This window comes from Puma concolor, chromosome B4, assembly GCF_028749965.1.
Source record: "Puma concolor isolate L17-30 chromosome B4, mPumCon1.1.hap2, whole genome shotgun sequence".
NCBI classification, from domain to species: Eukaryota; Metazoa; Chordata; class Mammalia; order Carnivora; family Felidae; genus Puma; species Puma concolor.
Genome location: NC_141673.1, coordinates 139,443,528 through 139,458,907, shown reverse-complemented (window position 1 = coordinate 139,458,907; position 15,380 = coordinate 139,443,528). Strand labels below are relative to the sequence as shown.

At 44.2% G+C, this 15,380-nt stretch overlaps 1 long non-coding RNA gene across 2 annotated transcripts; it reads left to right on the top strand.

Moving 5' to 3' along the window:
- The first annotated feature begins 222 nt into the window (after positions 1-222).
- Positions 223-10,158, top strand: LOC147579561 (uncharacterized). 2 transcript variants are annotated; one of them, XR_015254079.1, is made up of 5 exons: positions 223-949; positions 1,467-3,600; positions 3,923-4,018; positions 5,207-5,420; positions 8,341-10,158. It is a non-coding gene; the product is annotated as an uncharacterized LOC147579561 (long non-coding RNA). The 2 variants fall into 2 exon arrangements; XR_015254078.1 differs by having other exon boundaries at positions 1,467-4,018.
- The last annotated feature ends 5,222 nt before the right edge of the window (positions 10,159-15,380 follow it).

The following is a 15,380-nucleotide window of genomic DNA, read 5'->3' as shown; positions in this document are numbered from 1 at the left end:
CCCGGAGCACAGAAGCCCCTCCTCTGTCTCTAGCAGGAACACAGTCTACAGGGCTGGGTCTCCCTGTGGGGTCACGTGGACCCCGCTGTTACACATCTCCCTCACTCCCTCACCGGTCGGTTTCTCCCAGAAGAATTTCTGTAATAAGCATTTGCCCTAAACCCTCCTCATCCCAAGGGCTGCTTCTGGGACAGTTCAAGCTAAGGTGGAAGCATAGCAGGAGAGGAAAAGGGAAGAAGCAAGTCGAGGCACACAAGATCAGTGCAGGTGAGAAGAAGGGACAATGCAGGGGTCCGCACGAGGAAGGCAGATGAAAGTCTAGAAGTCCTTTCGGGACTCCTGTCTCCCCCCGCCCCACCATTTGGTGTACTGGGTGTGAAGCTGGGGGGCGGGTGGAAGCTGGATTCTCACGAGCTGGTTATATAGAGTGTCCCACAGGGTAAAAAATGATCCTCCGGGCAGACGTTGGGAACCACAAATGGGTGTGGGCAAATGTTGAGCTCCTAGGTGAAAATCTCATGGCAGCACAGGCAACCCGGATGAAAAGCATTACCTGATGTCAGGGTGGGGCTGGCTACCTCTGGTTTTCCAACAGACTTTTCAAAGGTAAGGGGATGTTTTGTTGTATAAGTATTTATATCCCTCTGCGCTCGGCACCCCTTGCGTATGCACGCTGCACAAGACAAGTTGAAATCACAGGATCTTAAGAATGGCCAGGGCACCTCTTTTTATAGAGTAACAACCCTTTCCTGGTGTGCTGGAAAACAACGTGTGTCTATAGGAGCTGAGCTGTGACCAAAGACATTACTTTCCTTCTTCTATTTTTAGAAGCACTGAAACCTACCCTCTGATTTCAAACCACACTTCGATTCTGACACATACAAATACAGCCATTTGCTGGTAGGCATGGGTCTAGAAAGAATAAAATCTCCCTTCTGTGGTATAAAAGGTAAGTTTTATCTCTCAAGCGAGGGGGGAGTAGGTCCAGGCAGGTGGATTTGAGGACACGCTTACGTGTAGTATCTCTGACATCCAGCAAGTATAGTCAGTGGCAACCGAGGTATGTTACAAACAAACAGAAACCCGAAGAGCAGTGACCCTGTGATATTTCTGCAAATAATGAGGGGCTGTGAAATATTTAAAATCATGGCACTGAAAATAAAAGTGTGCATTTATCTAATAATAAGGCGGCTGTTTTATTATAAAAGGTTAAATAAATACTTTCAGTGAGAGAAAGTGCTAACGAGAATGTCTCTCAGGGAAAGGAAAATCATCCCACTTAATTGTATTCCATTTCTGCCACTGGAGGTTCATTTTGGGGACACTCTCTGGGCTGATTGTAGGGAAATCGATCGTGGATGCCTCTCTTTCACTCTGATGGATGCTAGTTGCCAAAGCTGAAATATTTTTAGTTTCAGGCCAGTTGCTCCTGGAGCCAAAAGCCCTAATTGTTCATTTATCCACAGTCCTCTGGGTGATGCGAGGCCGGAACTGGTGGAGAGAGGCCTTCTGTCCCCAAGGAAGGTGTGGGACGCCCAGAAGCAATGGAGTGGCCCGGGTGCGGATAAGACACAGCTGTCCCGTCATTGTGATTACGATTACGATTGTGAGTCCAGGAGGCTCCTCACCGAAGCACTGGTTTCACTCTTTTAAAAATAAACTCTTTCAGTCTGCCGATGTCCCTCGCCCGGGCATGCTGAAACACGCGAGTTACGCGTTTGCCTTGTTAAGTGCCATGCTGAGTAGTCGCTGAGGCCCTCCCTCCTGTGCGCCCCCTGCCCCCCCCCCCCCCCCCCCCCCCCCGTCAGAGCAGGGCTCTGCCTCACGAGACGTCACCGCGGCAGGGACCAAATGCACAGCAGCAAGTATTGTGGTTTCGCCTAATGCCCCAACTGTGCAAACAGATGACCAAAAGCGTAGTTCACAAGACAGAGAGGAGGTCAGAATCTGTCGGCGCAGACACTCCACAAGGCGACTGATACAATGCACTTTCGTAGGGGGCTTATTTACGGGAACATATCATGAGTCTTGGCAATTTGTAGCACGACGTTCCATGGAAAATTCCCTTCTCTGCTCAGACTAAACGCAAGACATACAGCATTCACTTTTGATTAACGAAGGCCGTAAACACACCCCAACAGGTATAATACGGTAGTTTACAGCCGTGGCCTAAATTGGGAGATATGCTTTCTTCTTCATAAAACGAGAAAAGTGGGATAGGTTGGAAATCTTCGTGACTCTCGGCAGGACGGCTAGCTGGCCGCGGCCACCGCAGGGACTGTCTCGTTACCCACTTACCAGGATTTGGTCTCCTCCGGCATCATTTATTCATTACCTATACTGCGGCTTTGTAGGCTAGTCTATAAATACCTTTCTAATTTGAATTAAGATAATGTGCTATCTGTGCTTGTTAGATGTGGCAAAACGCAGCTTGTACTCACTTTAAATCTTACCAAGTCAGAGAGCAGTTTTGCATTCCAGATAGAGCTAAAAATATTCACCCATTAAAATAGTAATCATCATTAAAATTAGCTCACTGATTTTGCTGATTAATTTCTCGGTGACAAGTACGCTTTCTAAAAAGTTTCAATTAAACATTTTTTTTTTGAACAAAACTCGACTTTTAAAATCTAAACTATCTAGGAAGAAAGGGATAATTAAGGAAATAAAAATAGAAAATTTAAATCTACTGTAATTTGCACAGACTTTGTGAAGATTCGCTGTCAAAAACCAGAGGAAGGCAAAGCATGGAAACAGTTGTGGTGACTGGAATGTGGGACCGAGGCCCCCTTCTTTACTTCGGGGGTGACGCACATGCCTGGGAAGGTGCTTTGTTTTTGTCTGCACAGGAGTGCACTAGCGGGCATAGTAAGAGTGCAAGTGCTCAGAGCCACTCTCGTGACATTAGATGTTTACGTGCACGCGCTCGATTTTCATTTGCAACAGGCATGCGTCCAGTCCAGCAGAAAGCTGTAAATCCGTGACAGCATAAAGGGGCACTTGAAAGGCATGGATGAAACAAAGGCTTGTTATTGTTTTCTTTTTTTTTGTCTTTATTATCTTTATTTTAGTCACTATGTTTAGTTAATATTCCCATATTATATGGGGTTAAAGACATAAACAGGCTAAAATATTATTTTAATCAACCCTATAGAAAATGGTGTTTCCATTCAATCCTTTAGGCAAATCAACCCCTTACTGTCATCTTCAGAAAATAGGCTAATATAGATGCCTCTGGTTTTAAGTATATTAACTATGTTGAAACTAAAAAATGGGGCACGGGTGGTAAGACAGAAGGCTGCTGAGAAAGGTTTAGAATACAGGGATCAGGAGAAAGTTATAACGTGCACTTGTGTTAAAAATAACGTATCATTCGGTACTAATTAAGGCGATAAAGTATTCCTTAGCTATGAACGTTTAACGTTTCATATTATTTATAACAGACACACATCACAAAATAATAGTGAAATCCAGTACGTCACGGATGACTATTGTATAGTAACGGCCACAGAAATATCTTCTGACACTTCTCAAATAATGCATCCCAGCAGCTCCGGAGGAAGACAGAGATTCACGCCAAAGCGATCTGGTGTCCAGCGGGTGAGAAACGTAGCGCTTAACCTAAGGGTATCCATGCTTCCATGAAAACACAGACACACATTTCTTTTCCGTTCAGAAGACACAGATAATGAGTAGTTCTCTATTTCTTGACTTTCAAATATTAAACTGTCATGGCATCCAGCCGCTTTTAATAATGTAACTTAGCCTCATCTTTTAGAGCTTTAGTGAGTTATTTTCCAGAATTTTTGAGAATATGTCATTTGAGGAACACACATCTTACTCTATAATCTCTTGAACATGTTTATTTCAAGAAATATTAGATCTAATACTCACAAAAGTTCTTTTATATCTTTGGTGACAGTATGTCTGAGGTGTTTGGGATCTCAGAAAAATAGACCATCTTGCTTATCTCCTGCAATTTGAATCGTAAATCCGGTCTGGCATCAGGTGGGATTCCGTGAGTAATTATCACAATGAAATAATCTGTGTGTGTGCGTGTGGATTAATAGATACATAGACAGACAGACAGATAGATGGACATTCAAAGTACCTCAATTGTCATATATTTTCAAGTTTGGGCTCTTACTTATATCCAGAAATATATGAAAGTAGAGAGTCTGAACTACTTTAAATCTGCTATGCCCGTGGGTGGTATTTCCAGCTTTCACTTTTGCCTTCTTACAAATCATTTTCCCTTTAGTTTCTGATATAATTAATAAAATACCAGTGTCCCTGGCCCTCCAAAGGCATCCCATCAGACTCAGACCCAAATCTAAAGCCTTGGCCACACCCCTCCCTCCCCCTGCGGCTTTCCCGCACTCACTGAGCCTCTGCCCTGGCCTGCACCCACCTCCTTCCCTCCTCAGGGCACCTGGGCTTTCATCTTCTCCTGCCTCGGGTGACCTTCCCCTGCTCTCTGCAGACCAGCTTTGCTCGGGGTACTGTCGTGGACGACTGGGACTCCCCAGAAAGCTCAGTGAGAGCCTGGGGCTGGAACCAGTGTGGGAAGCCCAGCTTCCTTCCCTCCCATGGAAGGAACAACTGGGGGGCAACGTGGTCTCCAGACCCCCCTGAGAAAACAATCCGGAGCTGGGACTCCCCCGAGCTTTACTTCTTCTGGCTCCTGATTTCGCTCCAGGGCTCCTGGACTGACTTCTCTTGCAAGGAGAATTTGCTATCAAGGATAATCCTATCAAATAATCCTCACCTCCAGGCATACCTCTGGGGAACACGAGCTCAGACAAAATGCCTGGGCATCTCCAATACCACCTCCTACTCCCTACTGTAAGCCCCATTCAGGCACTTTGTAGCTCACACATCCGGGTGCCCCAGGGAATCCAGGAGGATGGGGCCCTCGGAGCTGCATGCTTCATATCGTCAGGTTTTATTCACTTTACGACACCTAACACTCTCTAAGATTATGCCTCATTTAATGGAACAGCGTTCTCCTGCCATGTGGCATCTCTGTGAAAACAGTAACTTCTTCCCCTTCTGTACTGTGCTTCACGTCCCTAAAAAGACCCACAAGATGGCAGGTTCTCAGTGGCCGCTGGGTAGAGTAGAGAGATGGTCTACAAGTGGAGAAAGATTGACCTCTCTCCACCTGGGGTCTCACATCTCCCCTTGCCTCGCACTTCCTCCCTAGAACTGAGAAAGGGGAGCAGTGGTCCTGGCTCCTGCGATCAGTGCACACTCACCAGGAAATGAACAAGTAGGCCAGGAAACACGTCCTCCGGCCGTCGGCCAGACGTGCCCAGCTGCCTTTCCATGTGCCCAGGTATGAGCCATCGTGGAAGAATCAGCAAGAATTTGCTGCCAAGCTCAGAGATTTTCTCCCCAAGCAGAACTGGTGAGCTTGGGTAAGCACCTCCGAGAGCTCCCCCCCTCCCCCCGCCCCGGGGCCCCGGGTACTTGCCAGAGGTGGGGCCGGTGACCAGGCTCATTGTCCTGGAGATCAGACACCGTGGCGTCTGTTCTCATCGCTTCCCTGGGGGAGGAGGGGATGGGGGGGAGGCAGACCCTGGGCAGCCTGGGCAAGCCCTGGGCACCCTGGGCAGCCTGGGCAAGCCCTGGGCACCCTGGGCAAAGTGACAGCAGCAGGACCTTGACATCTTTTGAGCAGACATAGGGAAAGCAAGGCGGCAGTCCCTGCATACATCCGTGGGAAACAATGATGGTAGGTGCAAAGGCCCTGTCGTCGCGGTGGGGCTGTGGGAGAGCGAGATGCTGGAGCTGTGTTAACGGGGTCACATTTGCTGAAGGCTAAAGCACCCCAGGTACGTTCCCTTAGCAGCCAACAGAATGAGAGAGGGCCCATTTTCACACGCAGATGATTGCTCATGAGGTGAAATGGTAAGACTTACTGTTGCCGTCACACCTCACTAGCAGAAAAGTAAATGGCAACCAAATAATCCAATTTCTGTTATTCTAACAGGGGCTTTTTAGAAAGTTACAGATCCGCCCGGGGGAATGTCAGAATGTCGGGTTCCAGAGATTGACAGTACAGTAGAATTCCAGGGTGACACTTCATAATAAAACCTAATATAGAAAGAGAGAAAACCTCATTCTCACCATATAAATTAAGGAGTAACGATTTACATTAAACACCTATTCACCGCATGACAAAAAGATTCTGTGTAGGAGCACTACACGTAATGATTTTCCTCCGGAGCAGTTAAAGTCGGATGTGTCTTCTCCGGAGGAAACCAGAGTTGTGGCTCGATGTTCTCTGCCGTCTCTACCGAAATTCTGTCTGGTTTTAATTCACAAGCATTGTGCAATACGATGGCGTACAATCAAATTCCTTTCTCAATTGTACTAAGCGAAGGGTACCCCGGGGATGACTGGAAGATACGGATGCAATTACTAGATTGTGTGCACGTGTGCGTGTGTGGGTGAAGCGTGTGACTGTGTGTGTGCATGTTGTGAAGTCCGAATGCCCCCGCGCTGGCACATGTGCATTCCCAGCCTGTGTCCTGGAGGGACAGAGTAACTTTCTTCCGAGAGAGTCTGGCTGCAGCATCCTGCAGATGGGGCCACTTGGTACTTGTGTGCCAAGGGATGGTGATTAGGTCGATGACAAATCTGGGTGTTGAGTAGAAAGAGCTTACTGATTAGTTTCTGGAATTGTTGCCCAGTTTTGTTTTGTTTTTTTTTTGTCTTTGTTTTTTTTTTTTTTTTTAAATGGGTTTTGCTCTTTTTGCGTGTTTCTGGATTAGTGAGTTCTGTCATATACTTAGTTAAACCATGAAGGCTGCATTAAAATGAACCCATTCGAGTCTTGCCGGGATACGCACGTGTGTTAGGATTCTACTGCCTCCGGGAAGTGGTCACTTGGCAGAAGAAAGAGGGAAAAGCTTCAAGGTGCTCTCTGTGGAGCACGGGCTCTGGATGTACTTCCTGTGCATTTTACGGGATCTTTCTGTAATTTCTCAGTGCTATGCCTCTGAAAAAAATGCCCAGGTCAGCACTCAGCACATGCCTCCGACTAGAATCTCCCTCACTAAATCTTGCTGTAATGGATATGATTTAAAAATTAAAAAAAAAAAAAGGAAATGGAGAAGTCCTTGGTAAGTACCTGAGGAGAGCTGCATATGAATCTGAGCTCTTTGCCTCCCTCCAGGTTTCCTTTATGTCTGCTGAGTGCTTGAAACATTTCCAAGAATCTTGCCACCCTTTTACAAACTCTGTTTATGACGGCAGCTCCTGGGAATGAGTTATATTCTGTTCTCTGGGCGACTCAAATAAAAAGTGCTACCTACTCCATTTGGCTGTTTCAAGGAATTGAAGAAATATAAATATGAGACTGGGATTTTGTGCCCTAATGAGTAAGAATCGAGAGAGAGGGAGTGTGTGTTCAATGCCGTGAAGGGTGGATGATAGGTCTTTCCTAAAAAGCTGTATTAAATAGGAAGGAAATGAATGTGGACGTTCCCAGTTCCTAGTGAGATTCCACTTTCAGAGAAAGTTGCTGTTACCTATCAGCTGGGATTTCAGACAGTTAAATGTCTGATTGGAGCACCATGATAAGAAGAAGAAAGAAGCAAGCTAAAACAAAAAGAAGACAAAGACACAATGCAATGGAGACTAAGTTTGCAGGATTAAAATCCCAGTGTTTTACCAGAATTTCCTCTGGGGAGACCTCTGTCGCAACAGACAGAAACCTGGTTCTTCGTTGTTCAAACGGTAAAGCTGTATGTGCAAGACAAGTGGTCGTAAGCGAAGGTTACAAGTATACGCTATGGCAGGATCTGGCATTTGGATTTCAGAGCAACCCCAGGGGCCAGGAACCCCAGCTGTATCCAACAGGCTGAGATGGAAAGAGGGTCATGGGGTCCTCAGGGCTCGGGGTAAGGTGGTAAATTTAGTTCTCGTTGTGATGATGACACGATGACCAGCCATCGGTACTTGGCAACCTAACCGGATGGGACCTACCCCTCCATCTGCTTCTTCTTGACATTACCCGTTTCTACCTGCTGCATTTGCAGTAAGGGCTGACACTAGGAAGGACACAGGAAAGGCAGAGGGCCGGGGACCAGCGGGCCTTGGAGAAGGGAAGTGTGAGGGGCACGGAGCCCTGCCCCCCTCATGCAAGCGTGCTGCTCCGGAAGGTGGGTTCAAAGAGGACATTTAGGAGATACGTCACCAACACGTCTTCTAGGGCACAGGATGGCGTAGAGAACTCCATTTCCTTAGTTGAATAAGATTCTAACTTGGGTTTAAAGAACGGATATAGAAAAATCTTATGAACGATGAATTATTTCACTCTTTTGTTTCCAGGTAACTCCTATCATTGTATAGCAGGGAAACTCTACACACGCGTGTTGTGGACGGATGCTGATCACACGGCTTTACAGTAAACTTTCTCCCAGGGGCGGGAAGCGAGGAGGAAAACCACTCGGAGATCAGGCTAAGGCTGGCCCAAGATTTAGACCTGAGATGATCAGACTTCTGAGTGCACCTGCGACCGACCATGTCAGAACTATCACATCCTCCTCAACCCATGTGTGCACCGCCCTCTCGGAGTCGCCCGCACCAAGCTGGGACTGCCACGGGACTGAGGGCTCACAGACGTTGTGTGAACACATAGAAAGTTTTAGAAAATTCAGTTCTTTTAATGCTTCTTTTTCAGGTGATAAAATATCTAAAAATCGCAAACACACATTTGACTCTCTGTTAGTGATTACTAACGATCCCTGGTTATAATGAGCGTGTGAATTTCTTTGAAATGAAATTCTCTGTTGCTTTTCTTTTTAACGAATCAATTTGTGATGGTTCTGGGATTATTTCAGACACGGAGGTATGATGTATTTCTTCTCCCATGGGCGTCAGAGAATTTTATGGTGCCCCCCCAGCCCCAGCTCTGGAAAAGGCACCTAATGTTTCCCTGTTTCAGCTATATTTTGTAAAACTGTTAGCAATGTCTAAGATACGAGTGGGTGGAAAGGGGTGAGGATTATATAATGTTGCTATTTTCTTTAACTTTCTTTCATTGTATGTTTGCTGAATGAGTGTGAGTTTAGCACCAATAATTTGCACCCAGGACTGCAGATTGGGACCTGCTTGGCCCCAGTGACCGTCACAGCGAGAGGACTCCAACATTTGGGAAACGACAAATGTCTCACGTGCTTGGCTGCCCTAACAGAATACCATAGTCTGCGACTTAAACAACAACTATTTATTTCTCACGGCTCTGGAGGCTGGAAGTCTAAGATCAGAGAGCTGGTGGGTTTGGCTTCTTCTGAAGTCTATTTGGCTTGCCAATGACCACCTTCTCCTCAAGTGGGTCCTCAAGTGGTGGGATGGGCAAGGGGGCTCTCTGGGTCTCTGTCACAAGAGCACTGCTCCCATCACAGGGGCTCCATCCTCATGACATAATCACATCCCAAAGGACCATCTCCTAACTTCACACTGGGGGCAGGTAGATCCCCATGGAGGAATTTGGGTGGAGGGGAGACACAAACATTCAGTCCACAGCCATGAGAATTAGAGAGGCCAAGAACACGCAAAAGACAGAAAGTTCTGTGTGGGAAACTATCACTCAGCAAGAACTCATATAAATCCCGGGAACAATGACCTGTCAATGTGGATGGCAATGATAATTCTAGGTGGCAATGATAATTCTAAGAAGCAATGTGAACTTTAGTTTCCAGTTTTGCTGAAGTCAAGGGTTTTATTCAATTACAAAAAAAAAAAAAGTTCATCTATTGCATTTTGTGCCCACAGATGAAAGAGGAAATCGGCCTTTCTTTCAGGCACTCAGAGGGCACACATGCCCAGAACTGCACAAACTTCACCGGTGGTGACAATAATGGGGCCACTTTACATTTTACACAGGGTTGGGGTTTTCAGTATTCATGATAAAGTATGAGAAAGATATAGGAAATAATATAACAAAGTCCCAGATTTCTCAAGTCTTTACAGTTTGATATGCATATTTCAGACATTTTTAAGAAATTATAATTTACTGGTGAGTTTGAAGTCCCTTGTCAAGCCTTTTCCTCCCCCTTAGAGATAACCAGCATCCTGAATTTGTCATCCCCTTCCTATTTTATGCTCTGGTTATGCACTGTTCTCATAAATACTATATTGAGTTGTTTTGTCTGTTTTTATTTATTTTCTCATTCAAGTATAATTAACAGACAGTGTTATATCAGTTTCAGGTCTAAAATATAATTCAACAGTTCTATACAGTTCTCAGTGCCCACAGAAATAAGTGTGCTCTGAATCCCCTTTATCTGTGTCACCCGCACCCTCGCCCACCTCCCCTCTGGTGACCACCAGTTGGTGTTCTGGAGTTAAGAGTCTGTTTTTTGTCTCTTTTTTTCTTGTTTGTTCATTTTTTTGTTTCTTAAATTCCACACATGAGTGAAATCATATGGTATTTGTCTTTCTCTGACTGATTGACTTCATTTAGCATTATACTCTCTAGATCCATCCATGTTGTTGCAAATGGCAAGATTTCATTCTTTTTCATGGCGAATATTCCATTGCGTGTGTGTATGTGTGTGTGTATATATATATATATGTATATATATGTATGTGTGTATATATATATATATATACACACATACATATGTGTGTATATATATATGTATATATATGTATGTGTGTGTATATATATATATACACACACATACATATATGTGTATATATATTTACACATATATCTATCTCTTTACCCATTCATCTATCGATGGATACTTGGGTTGATTCCGTATCTTGGCTATTGTAAATAATGCTGTGGTAAACACAGATGTATGTATCTTTTTGAATCAGCATTTTTGTTTTCTTTGGTAAATACCCATTAGTAGAATTACTGGATCATGTGGTAATTCTGTTTTCCATTTTTTGAGGAATCTCCCTATTGCTTTCTGTGGTGGCTGCATCAGTTTGCTTTCCCACCATCAATGTACGAGGGTTCTTTTTTCTCCACATCCTCGCCAACACTTGGTGTTTCTTCTGCTTTTGATTTTAACCATTCTGACAGGTATGAGGTGGTATCTCATTTTGCTTTTGATTTGCATGTCCCTGATGACAAGTGATGCTGAGCATCTTTTCATGTTCTCTGTCCACTTTTAATTGGGTTAAAATTATTTTCTCTATTTTTAAATTTAAGCATTAGTGTGCTGTATATTCCATTGCTTAATAGCTTTTGTCACCAAGTTTTGGAGAATTTATTCTATAACATGAGCAATCTTTTTAATGGTAACCATACAACCATCAAAAATACCATATAGGTATTTTGCTGTATGAATCTTCCCCAGTTATTTGCCTGTCTCCTATTATGCTCACGAGGACCGGTTCCAATCACAGTGCTCCTAGTAAAGGATTTCTTCCTTGGGCCAGCCTTTTTTAAGAGCAGGTGTCCAGAATTCGCTGACCTGTATGCAGTCTCCCTTCCAGTTCAGAAAGCAGGCAAATGCACGCTGAGCCCCATTCCACTAAGACAGCAGCATGGCCGAGCACACTTGCCCCTGCAGCCTTGGTCTTGGAAGGAGGAGCCAGAGGGAGCTCGGCACAACTCACATAGCATGCGCAAGCATGAGTTGGTGTGATCCTTCCGGCAGCTTCCGATCAAAGGAGTCAAAAATGAAGGGATGGCCCATAGTTTTGTACCTGTGAAATCTCAAAAAGTGTGGTTTTTTTTTTAAGCAAGCAACTGAGTTTATGCTCCGTTAAGATTTTTTTTTTTTTTTTTTTAAAGCAGTGTATTATATTGGCTGATTACATTTTAATGTGTTCAGTTAGCATTCAGGGAAGGATGAAATGCTCCCAGAGGGAAACACAAAGCTGGCTGCAGCAGCCTGGCAATGAGAATCGCACTGGACTGGGGGCCTCGGGCCACCCCCTGCCCTTCTGCTGCAACCTAGGCTCTGGCTCTGGGCCTGGGCTTCCCCCGCACAAACACCCGACGGGCTCCTGCGTCCTCGTGTGGGTTGCCTGCTCCCCCGGTTCCCGTCCTTCTCCGCTGGTCCCGCCCTGCTTCCCACATGCTACTCGCTGGGCTATTTACCCCCAGTCACCTTCCAACACTTCAGACATAGAAACATTTCCGCTCTCGCATTTCATTTCAGAAAGGCTCTCTTATCTGATTGTTCCTCTTATCTTTTATTGGGTTCTGTCCTCGTTTCAGAGAGGCAACATTTTATCGTATTTCTATGGATATTTATACATTTTTTGTAAGCACGATTTCTTCTGTTTCTTTAAAGCCTCTGTTGCCAGACGTACCCTTTTACACAGTTTGCCTGTTTGTTTTCTTTCTAGAGGAAGCTTGACGCTTTCCTCAGATACCTACAAATGTAATTACTCAGTTAAACTGAATGCCCATCTTCAATGTTACTGGATGCTGCGAACCTGTTCTCCAAGAGACTGTGCCAAGTCAGTGTCAGAAGCAGAGGAGACACCCTGTGACCACTCTCACCCCCTGGGGCTGGTCATCAGCAGGGGCCAGGACACAACATGGCACCGCCATGCCTTCACGCTGACTTCCTTATGGCTCAGGGAATGAGCCTCGGACATTCAATGCCCTGGCTAACAGCTCCCTTTAACATCCTGTGTTTTATCGGATTCTTGACTGATGTACCTTAGCATTAAGAGTCTCCTCCTCGACTGCTTAAAATTTTAGACCTTTAATGTATACTTTTGGTCTTTCTTGGATAAGACATATTTTGCTTGGGGGGGGGGATTTTTTCACTCAAATAAAAATTTACATATATATATATATATATATATATATATATATGCATACACACACACACACACAAACACACACACACACACGCACTTTTTTAATATAGCAATACGAACAGAGCATACTGTTGGATTAACAGATTTTCTTTTGCTTTTGTGTATAGAATTCATCATTTTAGATCTTTTGAAAAGAAATGTATGACGAGTTTCAGCAAAAGATCTTTTATTCTCTTATTTCTACTCTGCATAGATCTATTTATCCAGTTACATGAATGGGGAAGCCCTGTGCTACCACAGACTCATTCCAACTACACATGCTGGCACTTTCCGTCCTTATAAAATGTGAAATATTCTCATGGGAAAGCAGAAACATGCTTATTGGCATTTCTAAAGGGCAGCTGTATGAAAGAATATCTTTGCAGGACTACGTATACTCATTTGAAAGACTAGCACTAATTAAGATAAATTCAATCCAATTTCCTTGAGAAAAATCTTCAGTGGTAAATTTTGAAAGATGAGAGAAGAATTTGTGTTATGTTAAAATAAAATGTGATTGAATTTTATCTAGATTTTTCACTTGGACCAAATCAGAAACATATGTACCATTATTCTCTTGTTGAGTCATATGGACATGCATATACATGCCAAAAGTATTCCATTAAAGGCTAACACTTAATTACCCAAATGGAGTACTATTTTTATCAGGCAATTCAATTATGAAATGATTTTCATTTTTATTGTCTAAATCATCTATTTCTGTGTATGTATACATGTGTATGTATATATATATACACACACACACACACACACATATATATATATATAGAGAGAGAGAGCTTTTGTTTATTACATTATCTATATTAATATCTGTTAAAGTTTAACTTGAGAAAGTGAAGAAATTATATTTGGTAATTATTGTGGGAAATTTATAGGAGAAAATGATTTTGTCAGTTTTGCTTTTTGTTTGCAGCTTGTTGGACATGTATTTTGTTGATTACCATAAAACCCAATGTGTGCATGTTTGTTGCTGTGAAACTGGAAGCAAAGTTTCTTCACGAGTATTCACTTCTGAAGACATTTCTGCTTGTCATGGGCTACATGTAAGCAGACAAAGGAGTCTGGGGCGAGAGGTGGTCCACAGGGAATGGGTCACCGTGGAGGCATCCCTGACAGAGCTACGGGAATTGGTGGGCCCGCTTGCCTGAACAAAAGCTTTCTCCACAATCGTGGAGATGCTTAAGTTTGCGATGAACTCAGCTGACTCCTAGCTCTGCCCAGCTTCCAGCTAAACCTCTGGGTGTGTCTGTGAGGGAGTTTCCAGATGCCACTGGCATGTGCATGGGTGGACAGAGCAAAGCAGATCAGCTTCCCCCAGCATAGGGAGGGGAGGTTCATGCAATCTCTCCGGGGCCTGATGGGACAGAAGGAAGAGGAAAGTTGGATTGGCTCCTTCTGCCTGGCTGTTGAGCTGGGACATCAGGCCTCTCACGTCTTTAGATTGGCACTTACACCACCGGCTCGACTGGGTCTCCAGCTTGGCCGACCGTGGGACTTCTGCCCGCACGATAGCAGGAGCCAGCGCCCCGTCGTAAATCTTGCCCAGTGTAGCCCATTGGGTGTGTGTCTCTAGAGAACTCTAATCCAAGAGTCATTTAATATTAATATCTAAAGGAAGCCAGATTCAGACTCTGCGCTTTTATTTATTTATTTATTTTTTTCAACGTTTATTTATTTTTGGGACAGAGAGAGACAGAGCATGAACAGGGGAGGGGCAGAGAGAGAGGGAGACACAGAATCAGAAACAGGCTCCAGGCTCTGAGCCATCAGCCCAGAGCCCGACGCGGGGCTCGAACTCCCGGACCGCGAGATCGTGACCTGGCTGAAGTCGGACGCTTAACCGACTGCGCCACCCAGGCGCCCCAGACTCTGCGCTTTTAAAACGTCCAAGGAGAGAAGCTGAGATGAGAAAATAAATATTGACTCATCTCTGTACATAAGAGGCTTTTAACCTATAATAAAGGAAGTAAAATTTTTAAAAGAGGAAACTGCTTTGAAAGTGTGACTTGTAAAAATGTATATATATCTTAAACAATTTCTAAAACTAATTAACCAGTTCCCACCTCTTTTTCAAAGAGCACCCATTAGGACATTTTCTAATAAAAAAAAAATCAACAATTTGGAATAACAGAATTTGTTAAGTATTATCAGAACGGGTTACTTGAGAGAACAAAACTTGAACCATTTCTATACTACATCAGAATTTCTGTGATAATTGCTTTTGAATTGACTCAGGTTGCTTTCTTGATGTATTAATAATGGTCATTACTCTATTGAGAAAAAAATAACAGGTCATACGTGGTCTGCAAAATATTAATATAATATGTCTATTAATTCTTTAAAGTCTTGGGGTATTGTTTGATTTGATGTCATTCTGACAACTGAAACAATTTACTCACATGCCTCCTACCCCGATCAACAGAATGAAAAGCGAAACAGGGCTAAATCAGTGAGTCGTTGCTCTTTCTCCCTACCCTGTGCTTCTGGAATCTGCGTCAGACCCCCCATCTGAGGTGAGCAGCGCACCAACAGGAAGACCGAGCTCTCTCTCCTTACAAGAGATCCTGTGT